This window comes from Bombyx mori, chromosome 9 (assembly GCF_030269925.1).
Source record: "Bombyx mori chromosome 9, ASM3026992v2".
NCBI lineage: Eukaryota > Metazoa > Arthropoda > Insecta > Lepidoptera > Bombycidae > Bombyx > Bombyx mori.
The window spans coordinates 6,836,561-6,851,634 of record NC_085115.1 but is presented as its reverse complement, the minus strand read 5'-3'; the positions used below and the strand labels follow the sequence as shown (position 1 = coordinate 6,851,634).

At 39.8% G+C, this 15,074-nt stretch overlaps 1 long non-coding RNA gene across 1 annotated transcript; it reads right to left on the bottom strand.

Annotated features, from left to right (window-relative positions):
- Positions 1-7,180: 7,180 nt before the first annotated feature.
- LOC134199363 (uncharacterized) lies at positions 7,181-13,546 on the bottom strand. Its single transcript, XR_009973821.1, has 2 exons — positions 13,336-13,546; positions 7,181-7,296 (listed from the first exon to the last, which is right to left on the bottom strand). It is a non-coding gene; the product is annotated as an uncharacterized LOC134199363 (long non-coding RNA).
- Between the last annotated feature and the right edge of the window lie 1,528 nt (positions 13,547-15,074).

The following is a 15,074-nucleotide window of genomic DNA, read 5'->3' as shown; positions in this document are numbered from 1 at the left end:
ATGTAATGCAACGACCTCTTACGATAATGTAATTAATATAACTTACATTTACGTATGTAGGTTCTTCGATGTATTTTTTATTGTATAGATGGGTGGACGTGCTCACAGCCCACCTGGTGTTAAGTGGTTACCGGAGCCCATAGACATAACATAAATGCCGTCACCCACCTTGAGACATGAGTTCTAAGGTCTCAGTATAGTTACAACGGCTGCGCTACCCTTCAAACCGAAACGCATTACCACTTCACGTCTGAAATAGGCAGGGCGGTGGTACCTACCCGTGCGGATTCATAAGAGGTCCTGCCACCAGAATCCCAAAGCGTGACACAAATAGGCAGTGGTAGGCAGCGACTTGGCTCTGCCCCTGGCATTGCTGAAGTCCATGGGCGACGGTAACCACTCACTAGCAGGTGAGCCGTATGCTCGTCTGCCTAAAAGGGCTATAAAAAAAAAGTACTTGTTCCTAATTTAGTTAATCGTCATGTTGCCTTGTTAGGTAGGACGGATTACTGGTGCCTCGTAGGCCATTCCAGCTATGGTAGCCGTAGACATTTAGATTCTAATTGCAGCGAGGCAACAAAAGGATGGCCCATTATCTCAACAAAGGTTGTCTTTTGATGCGTTAAATTTAATAATTCGTCTTCTTTGTTAATGTGTAAAAAGTTGAATGTTCGTCTTCGTTAAATGTAGAGAATATTGCTTGAACTTTTAACAAAACTTGCTATAATGAGACTTCTGGAAGGCAAATTTGTATTCACTCAACCTGCACAGTTTTGAAATTTTATAACCGAGTAGTTAGTTACAATAATTTTTTGTCATACTCGTATACTTATATATTTTCATTTGTATGATTTATTTCATTGAATTATTTAATTCATGTCTTTATTTACTTTTTGCATAGATGCGTGAACGAGTTCCCGGCCTAAAATCAGAGTCTATAGATATTACATCATGAATGTTCACTTCACAATGTCTATACACCTTAAGTAATGAGGTCGAAGTCTTAAATGGACTGTATAATGGGTGTCTAGATAGATAGCTAGCCTCACCCCGATGGAAGTTAAAGACTTGATCAAAGACCTACGTCCTCGCAAGGCTCCCGGTTCCGACGGTATATCCAACCGCGTTATTAAACTTCTACCCGTCCAACTCATCGTGATGTTGGCATCTATTTTCAATGCCGCTATGGCGAACTGTATCTTTCCCGCGGTGTGGAAAGAAGCGGACGTTATCGGCATACATAAACCCGGTAAACCAAAAAATCATCCGACGAGCTACCGCCCGATTAGCCTCCTCATGTCTCTAGGCAAACTGTATGAGCGTCTGCTCTACAAACGCCTCAGAGACTTCGTCTCATCCAAGGGCATTCTCATCGATGAACAATTCGGATTCCGTACAAATCACTCCTCCAAATCACTTACTATTCCAGTAGAAACAAGTCCCTAATCGCGAAGAAGCTTCAGAGCGCAGCCCTAGCCCTAGGACAGTGGTTCCGAAAATGGCGCATAGACATCAACCCAGCGAAAAGTACTGCGGTGCTATTTCAGAGGGGAAGCTCCACACGGATTTCCTCCCGGATTAGGAGGAGGCATCTCACACCCCCGATTACTCTCTTTAGACAACCCATACCCTGGGCCAGGAAGGTCAAGTACCTGGGCGTTACCCTGGATGCATCGATGACATTCCGCCCGCATATAAAATCAGTCCGTGACCGTGCCGCGTTTATTCTCGGTAGACTCTACCCCATGATCTGTAAGCGGAGTAAAATGTCCCTTCGGAACAAGGTGACACTTTACAAAACTTGCATAAGGCCCGTCATGACTTACGCGAGTGTGGTGTTCGCTCACGCGGCCCGCACACACATAGACACCCTCCAATCTCTACAATCCCGCTTTTGCAGGTTAGCCGTCGGAGCTCCGTGGTTCGTGAGGAACGTTAACCTACACGACGACTTAGGCCTCGAATCTATCCAGAAATACATGAAGTCAGCGTCGGAACGGTACTTCGATAAGGCTATGCGTCATGATAATCGCCTTATCGTTGCCGCCGCTGACTACTCCCCGAATCCTGATCACGCAGGAGCCAGTCACCGTCGACGCCCTAGACACGTCCTTACGGATCCATCAGATCCAATAACTTTTGCATTAGACGCCTTCAGCTCTAACACTAGGAGTAGGCTTAGGGACCCCGGTAACCGTACTCGTCGAACTCGACAAAGAGTTCGCCGTGCAACCTAACCCATGAATCAGCTCGCTGAGTTTCTCGCCGGATCTTCTCAGCGGGTCGCGTCGCGATTCCGATCCGGTAGTAGATTCATTCGCGAAGCAGCTGCTCTTGAGCTGTTAGGTCTCCTTCGGAGGCGCTCGGGTAGCTGTTAGCAAATCCCACCCCTCCTGGCTGAGCCTTTGCTCGCCCATCTGTCCTGGTGAAACTGGAAAGGCCTCCGGGCCACCAGTAATACTACAATCATAAAAAAAAAAAAAAAACTAGCCGCTTGGGGTTACAGCATTTTTTTAACGCTCTGGAATTCGTTTACGGATTCCCGGTCGAGAGGGGTAACAGATCGGGTTATGTCGGACTCCGGCGCCTCCAGAGAAGAAGAGGGAGAAGACAAAGTCCTCCGCTTCTCCCAATTCCTACCGGGAGACTACGACTTGAGAAAGGCGCGCGAGGCGCTGCGCGGCGTCAACCATGCAGGACCCGCCTCGCAAAACCGACTACCGACTAAGCCCCATCGAGCTCCACCACTCCGACTCCACGAAACCTACGGTACCGCACAGTGCGCGCCGAAGTTTCGCTTTCACCGGTACCCGTCCTGACAATAGGACGGGATTCCATCCCCGGGAAGATCCCGCAGGACGTCGTCTCAGGAGACACACCGTGAGCGGCGCACAGGAGCCACCTTGCGCCGCCTCACCACGGAATTGGGGTTACACCTTACCGAATTTCTTTATAGTTTGGCATTCTAGCTGACCAGATAATCTCATTGTCAACCTGGCATTACGTGATAACTTTTAAATAGTTTGATTTGCTGTACGAGTTTAATACATATAATGTAGTTTATCCAATTTGGTGTTAGTACGAGTGAAATTGAACCCAGAAGATCTTACATGATAAGACTCTAACCAGATTTTAATTTAAATATGCTGATATTCCACCATGGCCCCAAAAGAACCTGTGATTTGTTTTCCATACGATGTTCTAACAAAAAAAAACCTTTCAATCCCGTCGTAACTTTACAATTAATGTCTGCCAACTGAAGGGGGCATCGATGAGCGCGAAGTTTTACTAACACGTTTCGAAATGAAGCGAATAACCCAGCAAGTTCCATGTAGCCAGATAGCGCGTACGTCAGACAAGAATGTCTAAACGAGCGTGGTGAGTAATGGTACAGAAGCTCGAACCATTCGCAGTTGATTAAGCGAGCCTTTGAAGTTGCACGGTTGACGCGATGATTAATAACTGTTTATGACAACCAAAATGGGGCCGAGACGATACAAATACACAAACACAAGTCTTGGGGAAGGTATTCACACATTTTCTCCATTCGAAAGCTTTGATAACGGTAAATTAATATTCAAACTGAATTCAGATCACTTGGGGCTGCGTTACATTTTTTCGGTTTCGCGAGGATACGATACAATTTTGCTAAGTTTCAAATCTCCGTTTTTCTAATCGTTTTTCAAAGTAAATGCTAACGCACCTAACATTTTTCGGTAATAGTTTCCGTCAACAGTTTTTCAGCTTAATTTTCTAATTCTTATAATTAGTAAGGGTGAAAGGGTATGTTGCAAGACCACAGAGCAAAGCTTCATCATGATGTGTATTTCTACTGCGAAGCAACCATGCTTTATGTTGGTATTCTATTAAATAGGTATTATATTTTGTTCTCCAATTTTGTGTCCCAATATCAGCCTTCATTTAAGATGAATCATGAGCTTATATGTCCAGCTAAGCTAGTAGAGAAGTGATTAACCATCTTTCCAATTGAATAAGTTTCAAAAATTGATAAAGCCAAGTAATTATGACAATACGAATATCATAATGATGTATGTACTTCAATGTGGATCTGGCATAATTATTACCTTGAATCGTTAATAGTTGTGGTTTATGTGTGAGCACACCTCGAAATTCTAGCTGTAATTAATAACATTTCCTTTGTATTATGTACTACAATGTAATAATGTGCGTGAATTATATAGGTTCCCGCGCGTATTTTTTTCTGTGTATTAAAAACTTAACGAATAAGCAACATAATTTTATTAGTAAAGTCTTTGAAATAATAAGTTTATTCATAATTTTCCTAAAGATGTGCTCATAAAACTCATGATATCAACTTTCTTTACATTATTATTTACATTTCATACAGGTGTCCGACACGAAATCAGATATCAGACATGAAATACATGTGACTTCAGGAACAACATTTTTTTTTCAGAAGATAAACTGACATTTTTGTAAGTGAAAGAAACGTCCGAATTGTAAGATAGTGTGGATGTAAGTGTGAACATATTCTTCAATAACAGAGGCCGAGGGGTTTTGAAAGGTCTTGTTGGCGATGCGGATCACGTGCGTATTATTGGCAGCCGGAATCAGAGACTGGCGTCAACGCGCCTAGCTACGCCGCACTAAGCCTCGTATTCCACTTCGAGTAGTTTATTTTGTGCTCTAACATACGCTTGTCATACTATATTAATGTGATGTTTACCGTTTTTTAAACTTTCCTATTCTATCTACGCAGAGGAATGTCTGTTTATCGTTTGAAAGTTTGTCTGTTTGGGAAAAAAAATGTATTTAGTAGTTCCCAATAAATACTACAGTAACAAAGTAAAAGTTGGTACATTAGTATATAAAGCATAGACGATGATGAAGGAAGCTGAGAATTCACCATGAATTTATTACAACGAAAGTCTCAATAAAAGATTATTAAGTTAGTTTACTTTTACGTAGTTGTTTACTTTTGCACCTGTTATTCAATAAATAAAATGAGACATCAGTTAGCAGAGTGCAGTGCTTAACAGTGCATTGACCCGTACATTAACATCGCTGACTCGAACCAGATTAGTAAAGAACGCTGTCTCCTACAAGGGCAGGAACTGGATATAAGTCCTTGCTGGCAAAAGTCCGCAGCAGAAGATCAGCTTCTATTTTAGCGACGAAGGCTTTATTTTATTCAATAAATAAAACGAGACATCAGTTAGCAGAGTGCAGTGCTTAACAGTACATTGACCCGTACATCGACATCGCCGACTCGAACCAGATTAGTAAAGAACGCTGTCTCCTACAAGGGCAGGAACTGGATATAAGTCCTTGCTGGCAAAAGTCCGCAGCAGAAGATCAGCTTCTATTTTAGCGACCAAGGCTTTATGTTATTCAATAAATAAAACGAGACATCAGTTAGCAGAGTGTAGTGCTTAACAGTGCATCGACCCGTACATCGACATCGGTGACCCGAACCAGATTAGTGAGGAAGGCTGTCTCCTACAAGGGCAGGAACTGGATATAAGCCCTTGCTGATCCGCAGCAGTCCGCAGCAGAAGATCAGCTTCTGTTTTAGCGACGAAGACTTTATGCTGTTTCTCCCAGGCGGAGCAGACTAAGTGCATAGCGTCCGCCGCGTCCCTGTCCACCATAATGGAAGCGACGGTTGGTTCCCTCTCTGAAACGCAGTCCAGGTAATGGATGTAAAAGCCTGACAGTATCTACATCAATCGGAATGCGAGAGGCTGTTGGTTACGGTTCAGTCAGTCCGTTAAAACCTAGAGCCATAGCCATAGCCCATAGGCTTGACAGCCAGTAAATTGGCCCGCCGAGACTCAAGTGCCGCGCTTAAAATAATCACACCCAAGTATACTTAGTTGCCGCAAGTCATAATGACTTACTTCCTTCTTTGCTCATAGTTACACAGTAAGTTAACAAAAGTTCTAAGCACTATTAGTGGGAATTGTTTGTGCAAGAATTGTTCTTGAACTAAGCACGATGCTATATTATCGCATGAACTAACTTGAACTGGATCGTAGACTTTAGCTACCCCGGGGTTCCACACTCGACTCACAAAGACACACGTATAAAAGAGACGTCATTATCGGCTCTTCGATCGTGGATTATTGTGCTTAGTGTATTATTACGAGGCTACGATAACGCAAAGAGCATCTATGAGACCTCGTGTCCTTTTACTAGAAGTAATTTGGAAAATACCATTCAACTAACATTTCCGTTTACTTTAAATACCTAAGATGCGTATTTAAATTGTTGTGGCTTAAAGGATAAGACGTCTAGTGGATTCAAATCTAGCGATGCGACTGTGCCGGTATTCAAATCCTGTAGGTAGGTACCAATTCTTCTGGTGAAATACGTACGTACTCAATAAATGTTCACGAATGACTTCCACGGCGAAGAAATAGCATCGTGTATTAAAAATCAAACTCGCAAAAAGTATATGTAAATTGCGTAATTATTTACTTCGTGTCAGTTTGACGGGTGGGGCAGCTATTGTTCTGTAAAAACTAAGAGACCTAGAACTCATGTCTCAAGATGTGTGCCGGCATTATATGAGTCATTTTGTTTAATAGCTTGTTTCCATTTTCTTAGTAGTAACAAAATCCCATTGCTGTGAAATTTTGAGATTTCGTATCAAAAACTACGTTATTACTTCGAAGATAAGGAAAAACGATATCCCCGATCTAATAAATAGTGGTGCTGTCAATACATTAGATTTGACTTTGACTTCGTCCGCGTGGAATAGTTACTTTGGGATAACGCAAAATTTTACCCGCGACTTCATTTATGCAGAAGGAGATAATATTTTTGAATAATAGACCGTTAAGGAGTTAAGTTACCAAAATCACCCTTTTTAACCGACTTCAAAAGAGGAGGCTATTGATTCCACCGCCGTTTTTTATCTACAAAATCGGTGTCGATTTCTCGAAAATGCTTGATACTGCCGATACTGATAATTCTACTTAAGGCCATTTGATGCCTATACAGTATTGTTAGATATTAAATAATAAGAAAAGCGATGTATGTTTTAAAGATTCACCCTTGCTCTCTGTAACTGTAGTGAATATATAGAAGTGATGAACAGCAACGCTTCGAGCATTATTAATAGGCACAAGAATGAAATCTCAGTTATATTAATATATTTGTAGGTGAGAATATTTCTTAATTTAAACCATGTTCAGTTAAGAGAAATGTTTACTACAAGCATATTTACAAAACGTTATCACATTGTGTTAGTTAATCAAATTGTTTTACATGTAAAACCGACTGAGTCTGCTTCGGGTTAGGGTTGTAGTCCTGAAACGACAGTAATTTAACAGTCATTATTAGCATCGTAACACATTATCGTAGCGGGCTGTATGCGGGTAATAGTCTGTCAGATTATAGCGGCACTAACAAGTGAACCGGGGTCAGGGGTCTGCGAGGATAACTCTCAGCCCGCGATAACAAACTTGGGGAGAGACGCGTCCGTTCTTGTTCTTAGAACAATACTAAAGATCGTTATCTAACAAATGTTCTTTGTTGACTTAATTAACTTTACAAATTGTCGTCTCTTTTATTGATAGCGTTCCGAAAGTTGAGGTCTCTGAATACGTTATACACGGACGAAGTTAAATCAAAAGGAAACTTTTACGCTGATTCCAATGAGGAAAATGATCGAACGGGTAATCAAAGGGATATAATCCGCAACAACAGGTAGGTACGAAGTAGGCAGAATTTAATGTATGAATAATTGAAAACAGAGGTAAAAGGTATGAGCGGGATCGTTATCGCCATCCCGGCGGGAAATGAAGCCGTACCAGATTTTGTTCGACTGGAAAAAAGTTTTCCGTTTACTTTGCACACATTTAGCTAATTCATTTGTATTTTTACCTTTTTTTATTGACGAGTTTATAGAATTGATGGTGGTATAGAAAAAAGACACTTAAATTCTCGTTAATCGTGGGTATTGTTAAATATTGATGATCACGTTTACAGCTTTTTCCAGTCTACCTGTTTTTCCAGTTTACCAGTCTCCGTCGTAGCATCAACCAGAATTTCTTACCAGGTCGCTATTCCGGATCCAATAGTAGACGCATCCGAGAAACAGCAACCCTAAGTCGTTAGGTCTCCTTAAGAGGCACACCCGTCATCTGACTGCCGGTGTCCCGCAAGGCTCCGCGCTCTCCCCGTTATTATTTAGTTTGTATATCAATGATATACCCCGGTCTCCGGAGACCCATCTAGCGCTCTTCGCCGATGACACGGCTATCTACTACTCGTGTAGGAAGATGTCGTTGCTTCATCGGCGACTCCAGATCGCAGTAGCCACCATCGGACAGTGGTTCCGGAAGTGGCGAATCGACATCAACCCCACGAAAAGCACAGCGGTGCTCTTCAAAAGGGGTCGCCCTCCGAATACCACTTCGAGCATCCTACTCCCTAATAGGCGCGTTAACACCTCCGCCGTTAGCCCCGTCACTCTCTTTGGCCAGCCCATACCGTGAGCCCCGCAGGTCAAATACCTAGGCGTCACCCTCGACAGAGGGATGACATTCCGTCCCCATATTAAAACGGTACACGACCGTGCCGCCTTCATATTAGGACGTCTGTACCCTATGCTTTGCAAGCGAAGCAAACTGTCCCTCCATAATAAGGTAACTCTCTACAAAACTCACATACGCCCCGTCATGACGTATGCAAGCGTAGTGTTCGCTCACGCGGCCCGCACCAACTTGAAGCCCCTTCAGGTTATTCAATCCCGATTCTGCAGGATAGCCGTCGAGTACCATGGTTCCTGAGGAACGTGGATCTCCACGATGACCTGGAGCTCGACTCTGTCAGTAAGTATCTACAGTCGGCATCATTGCGCCATTTCGAGAAGGCGGCACGACATGAGAACCCTCTTGTCGTGGCCGCTGGAAACTACATACCCGATCCTGTAGACCGAATGGTAAACAGTCGACGTCGCCCAAAGCACGTCATTACGAATCCTCCCGATCCATTAAGGGCTCGACGAGCGAATTAACCCATAGACACAGCCCACTGAGTTTCTCGCCAGATCTTCTCAGTGGGTCGCGTTTCTGATCCGGTGGTAGATTCTGCGAAGCACTACTCTTGCTAGGGTCAGTGTTAGCAACACTCCGGTTTGAGCCCCGTGAGCTCACCTACACACGTTAGGGTGAAGCTGAAATAGCCTCTCAAGGCTATCAGCATAGGTAGGGGAAAAAAAAGGAGGCACGCGGGTAGCTTTTAGCAAATCGCAAAATTTCTGGCTGACCCCGTAGTAGCTTGCGTGTCCTGACGAAGCTGGAAAGGCTTTCAGGCCACGAGTTACTTTTCTATCCTAAAAACGGCTTTGTCTCGGGTTTAGAATTTTTGAAATTTGGCATACCTCACAGTTTATGTAAATATCTAGCCTTCCGTGTCTTTCGTACCTGGCTTTAATAAAAACAAAATGTGATTTCATTTGCTTTTTACTCATTGACCTCATTTTTCTGGGTGGCATTCACATTGTAATATCTATGAGCCCGAATAATCACTTAACACCGGACGGCCCGTGAACTCGTTCACCTCTATAGGCTTTATAGCCTTGAATAAAGCTTGTATATTATGATAAATCTTTACCAACAAACATAGCTTTATAGCATTTGCAATTATACTAGTGTTCATTAAAATGAAAATTTTAATTCATTGCGTTTATATGTATTATCTATACATGGTTTTTCCTCTTGAGAAATGAAAAACAACTACTCTGGAAAGTGTAAGACAGATTGTAGAGTAATATAGAGGTAATATTGTAATATATGTATATATTGCATAGTTTAATTATATTGTAATTACTTGATTTAATTTCAGTTGAAGTTTAAAATACTTAAAACTATTTGCATAGTAACAAGAGTTGCGTTATGATATTTTGTGTGTTATATTTCTCCAGGGATTATTAGAACATCAAACCAGTCAGTACTTCTGCGAGATAAGGGGCGGTACTGCTCATAAGAACTTGATTATAAATTAATGTGCGACTAAAAATACTTTCAATAAATATTTTCATCGCGTCAATCAAAACATGATGTTATGTGAATATTTAAGCAATTCTATCTACATTATACAAAGTATACGATGAAATGGAGTGGTTTTTAATTTAATATCAATTTTATGTCTCGTTACAAAACAAATATTTATTACTATATTATTCTTTCTAAATGACATCATTTTGAACATCAGTATATGCATGATGTATTTATTAGCTTATAGAAATCAAACCACACCGAATGTGAAAAGCCATATTCCCTCTGCCATTTCTATTGTTTTGCGGGGGAGATAAAATGAAGGCGTAACGTTTTATATTTTTGTTTTTAATTCACGTAGCTGAAAGCGAAGTTAAAAAGCAGATAATAACCTTTACGCAGAACACAACAGAGCGAGCAAAAGCTGTAAAATGTGATCTTTTATTGCTCTTTTAATTACATTCTCGGCGTTCATGCCATTTCCTTTATTTTTGCTCATTTCATTTTCATAAAACGATCAGTGTTCTGTATTTTACTGTAATTTTTTTGGGTTTTAAGTGAATGGAAATTTCTGTAATTGTGAATTCTAATTGATAAAATTGTACAAAAATCTGTTATCGTTTGAAAAGCAATACGGATTCTAGAACAATATAATTCACAATATAATTAATTAATGTTTCTTTCGTTGCTACAGATAAATTAATAACAAAGTTTCTCGTGCTTATCTCGTCTTCGGGAACACAAATATTGACATAATTAATAACAACAGAGCACGTTCGCTCACTACATGGTTTGAATTATAAGAGATTCGCTTAACTCCTATTTCCTATGAAACGAGTTCAGTATATTATGCGCGGATAATTGCATAAACTTAGGGTCGTATAGATTACTATTGATTTTGAAAGTTTATCAAAGTTGATCGGGACGTGAAACTGAAATTTTTACGCAAACACGTAAAGAATATTTAATGTTGTCTGTCACGAACCACTATGAGCGACATGGAGAGATATTTTTCGGTTTTTCTGTAACGGCTTTCGATTTACTGAATACGAGTGCTCTTTCGAAGGGTTGGCGGAGGGAGGTATCACTCCGCATTGAGTCGAGTACATTCGTCTGCCAAATAAGGCGTAACTTAACTCCACGCCGCGAATTTACGGCGTCTATGAAACGAAAATACGTTTCGGCGCTTTATTTCTGCAAAATTTCAATTTCACACTGCGATGCCTCTTGGTTCTTGTACATCGCAAATCGTAAAACGAAGCGTTAAATTTTTATTTCTGGTACCGTATAGGGGGGTACGATACATTTGCTTGATAATTTAATCTAAAATAAATTTCCGATATTCATTTTATTGTTTTTTTTTTTAAGATTTTTTTATTTATTGCTTAGATGAGTGAACGAGCTCACAGCCCACCTGGTGTTAAGTGGTTACTGGAGCCCATAGACATCTACAACGTAAATGCGCCACCTACCTTGAGATATAAGTTCTAAGGGTCTCAGTATAGTTACAACGGCTGCCCCACCCTTCAAACCGAAACGCATTACTGCTTCACGGCAGAAATAGGCGGGGTGGTGGTACCTACCCGTGCGGACTCCCAAGGCGTCCTACCACCAGTGATACCACCAGTTACATTTATTATTTTATTATGCTTCAGTAGAACAGGTGAAAAGTTAACTTTTATTTTACCATCATCCCGGTGTTAAGCGGTTACCACAACCCACGCATCACAACTAGAATACGGCTGCCCACACTAGAATAAGAAGATTAAATTGTTTAGAATAATGACTGCTCTATATTTCAAATCGGAACGTACTGCAGCTTTACGATATAAAAAAGGAGTTAAGAGTTTCTAGCAGTTTCAGTTTTGTGGATACTGGAAATATACAAGTTGAGAATCGACATACCAAATCTTTTTAAAGATGTTTACTGTGATTCGAAATCGAACTGGGACTTTTATTACCGTTTATCCACCGTTACTGACTACTATAGCAACGAGGTGATCAAAAATTTTTTTTTTTTTTTTATTACTTAGATGGGTGGACTAGTTCACAGCCCACCTGGTGTTAAGTGTTTACTGGAGCCCATAGATATTTACAACGCAAATGCGCCACCCACTTTGAGATAAAAGTTTTAAGGGTCTCAGTATAGTTACAACGGCTGGCCCACCCTTCAAACCGAAACGCATTATTGCTTCACGGCAGAAATAGGCGGGGTGGTGGTACCTACCCGTGCGGACTCACATGAGGTCCTACCACCAGTAAAGATCAAGGATAACCAGGGAGATATTATGAATGTATGTACATATGTGTACGGTCGTATGACGTTTGTGCTATTCCACTTAACAGATAAGGCGAATATTTCTAGCGTACCAACATATCTATAATGGATTGTCCTACTATTTTATATGTACCTAAATTGATTTCTAATAAATTTCAAGTCTGTGATGAATATGAAAAGAGATAACGAGACAGGGCTGCCTCGTTCTGTGATCACTGCCACGAATTATGCGTGTTCGAGCCTTGAATGTTTAATGAGCGCGGCAAAAGTATCTCAATTTTCTTGAACTTACCTAAAATTACAGTTATTAAACCAATCGATTACTCGACAACATTTTCGCTAAATATCAATCTTGAACTTAATGAAAGATGTCAAGTCTATTTTTTTCGTATATAAAAGATGATGGATGTGGATTATGGCTAAATTATGCTTTGATTGATCTTAGGTTATTAAGTATTCGTAATTTTAGAAAACAGGGGCGCGGCTGAGAGAGGAGAGGAGAGCGAATCAGAGAAACATTACGTTGGCACTGTTTTTTAAGGCTTTACGTAAACTCTATGTTAAATTTATGAAATATTTTGTTTTTCTATTCTATTGGAATTCCGGTGTGGTTTGTTTGAGATTAATATGTCTTAGTGAACGAAATAAACGAAATAAAACAAAATATTAAAGTTAATGCATCGCGATTGTTGTAAATGCTATGAACTAAGTTATTAATTGGGCAATATTAATGGAGCCCAGTTTTATTTTGAAAAATAGCAAATTTTAATGGACATTTATATAATAGCTGTTTTTAATAATTAAATTATTGCGGTTTTATAAACAAAATCCGTCTCTAAGGATAATAAAAGGCATATTTAATTACCTTTGTTTGAAACTACATATTTGAAATAGGAGTGTCAATTACTATTACTAGATGAATCTAGTACTAGATTACTATTACTAGATCTATTACTATTACTAGTACTATTACTATTACTAGATGAATCTAGTAATAGTAATTGACACTACTGAATCTAGTCATTGGAAATGATACTAGTAATTGGATCTAGTAATTCTAGTACTTACTCGGAACGGAGTGCCACCACGGGACAGCCTGGCGGAGTGGTGGAGTGGCGTTGACGGGGATTCGGCGGAGTATACCTACGCTCACAGCCTACTCCACTTGGGAGGAACTGCGTCGTGTCCTTATCGAGCAATTAGGCATGGACCGGTTTCTGCCGAACGTTGTGACTACGATGCGTAGTATATCGAATACATATTTATATTTAAATACATAGTATCCAAACACTATAATGAAAAAGAAGTTTATTAAATAATTAATCACTTAGCCTTATCTTACTTGTGAATATTTATAATAATGCCCTCATTAATCACTTCGTCCATAAAATACAGATATAATAAGCCGTAGGTATCAAGGTAGCCTTTGCTCCAACTGCTCACGAAAATCCTCAATGGCTTAATGAAGAAATGATCACTTGGATTTCCTTGATACTCAAAAAGAATCGAAGTTTTACAAATTTTTTTATATGTTAGGATGCTTTTTAGTGGCTTTATTTGGCCATCTCAAACCATGAACTAACCGTATTAACGCTGTCGGGATTTTCTATTACGAGCTATCCTTAACCTACCCGATCGTCATACACGTCCAGATACTTCACTTATTCAGAAGCAGTACAACGTTAGCGGTAGAGCGAACGCTTGCAGTAGAGCATAGAGTTCGTCAACATCCAAAAATACACTTGAAAAAACATTAGAGACTCGATCCAATGGGCAATAACAAGTTGTTATTAATTATAATGTAATATATGTACATTTAAAAGATACGCCATAATATTTTTGATATAACCACTATTACATTTTTTTTTTTTAATTGTGGTCCAATAAATTTGAAGTCTAAAGTTATTCAATTGTAATGTAATAAATATTATATGAAGAATAACGTTGGCTCTCTAGAGGTGCACGTAATCTTAGGGAGACACGAGGTTGGATTCCAGGATTTCGGGATTAAAACGGGACGGTAGCAGACGTCAGATAAACCTCTTCGGATTTAATGTTACATTAGCGAGTTAGTTCCACGCAACCTAGCAGGAACTATAACAATACTATTAAAGTATATATCTAATAATTATTTGTTTGCGAAAGAGATGGGGAGGAGGAAAATTTATATATTATACATACGTAGCTTAAAGTGTAAAAAAATACGTATTAATGGGAAGACTAATAAAAAAGGTAAATAATTTATTTAAACTATGCGATTTTTCTTAAATGGCAATATGTATAAATTTTCATATTAATCGGATGTTTCGAAGTCGGTAAAAATTGGCTTGACTTCGTTAAAAAAAGTTAGAGGTCAACTGAGTTAAAAGTTAATTAAGAATACACATTAAGCGACACAGCAAGCGTTTTTTGCAAAAAAAATCCAACGCTGTGCTTCTAATGTCAAATACTACGTCCACTAGACGGGCAGGTACCACTAGAACCTATTTCTGGAGCAAATCTGTGTTCCAGTTTGAAGGGTAGGGCAGTCATATAAATTCAGATTCCAACCTCATGTCTCAAGGTAGGTGACAACATTCACCTTGTTATATTTATTACCTCCAGCAAACGCCAAGTGAGCCGTGAGTTCGACTGCCGATTTAGAGTAATAACCATGTAATAACACATTTCAAACACGTGAATTTCGAATTAATAGACAGAATAAAATAGAAAAACCAAACTATATAACGAAACAAAACTATAAAACTCGATAATCTGAAATATAAAATAATGATAAGATGGACAATAAGTTAAATCGTAATATTTTT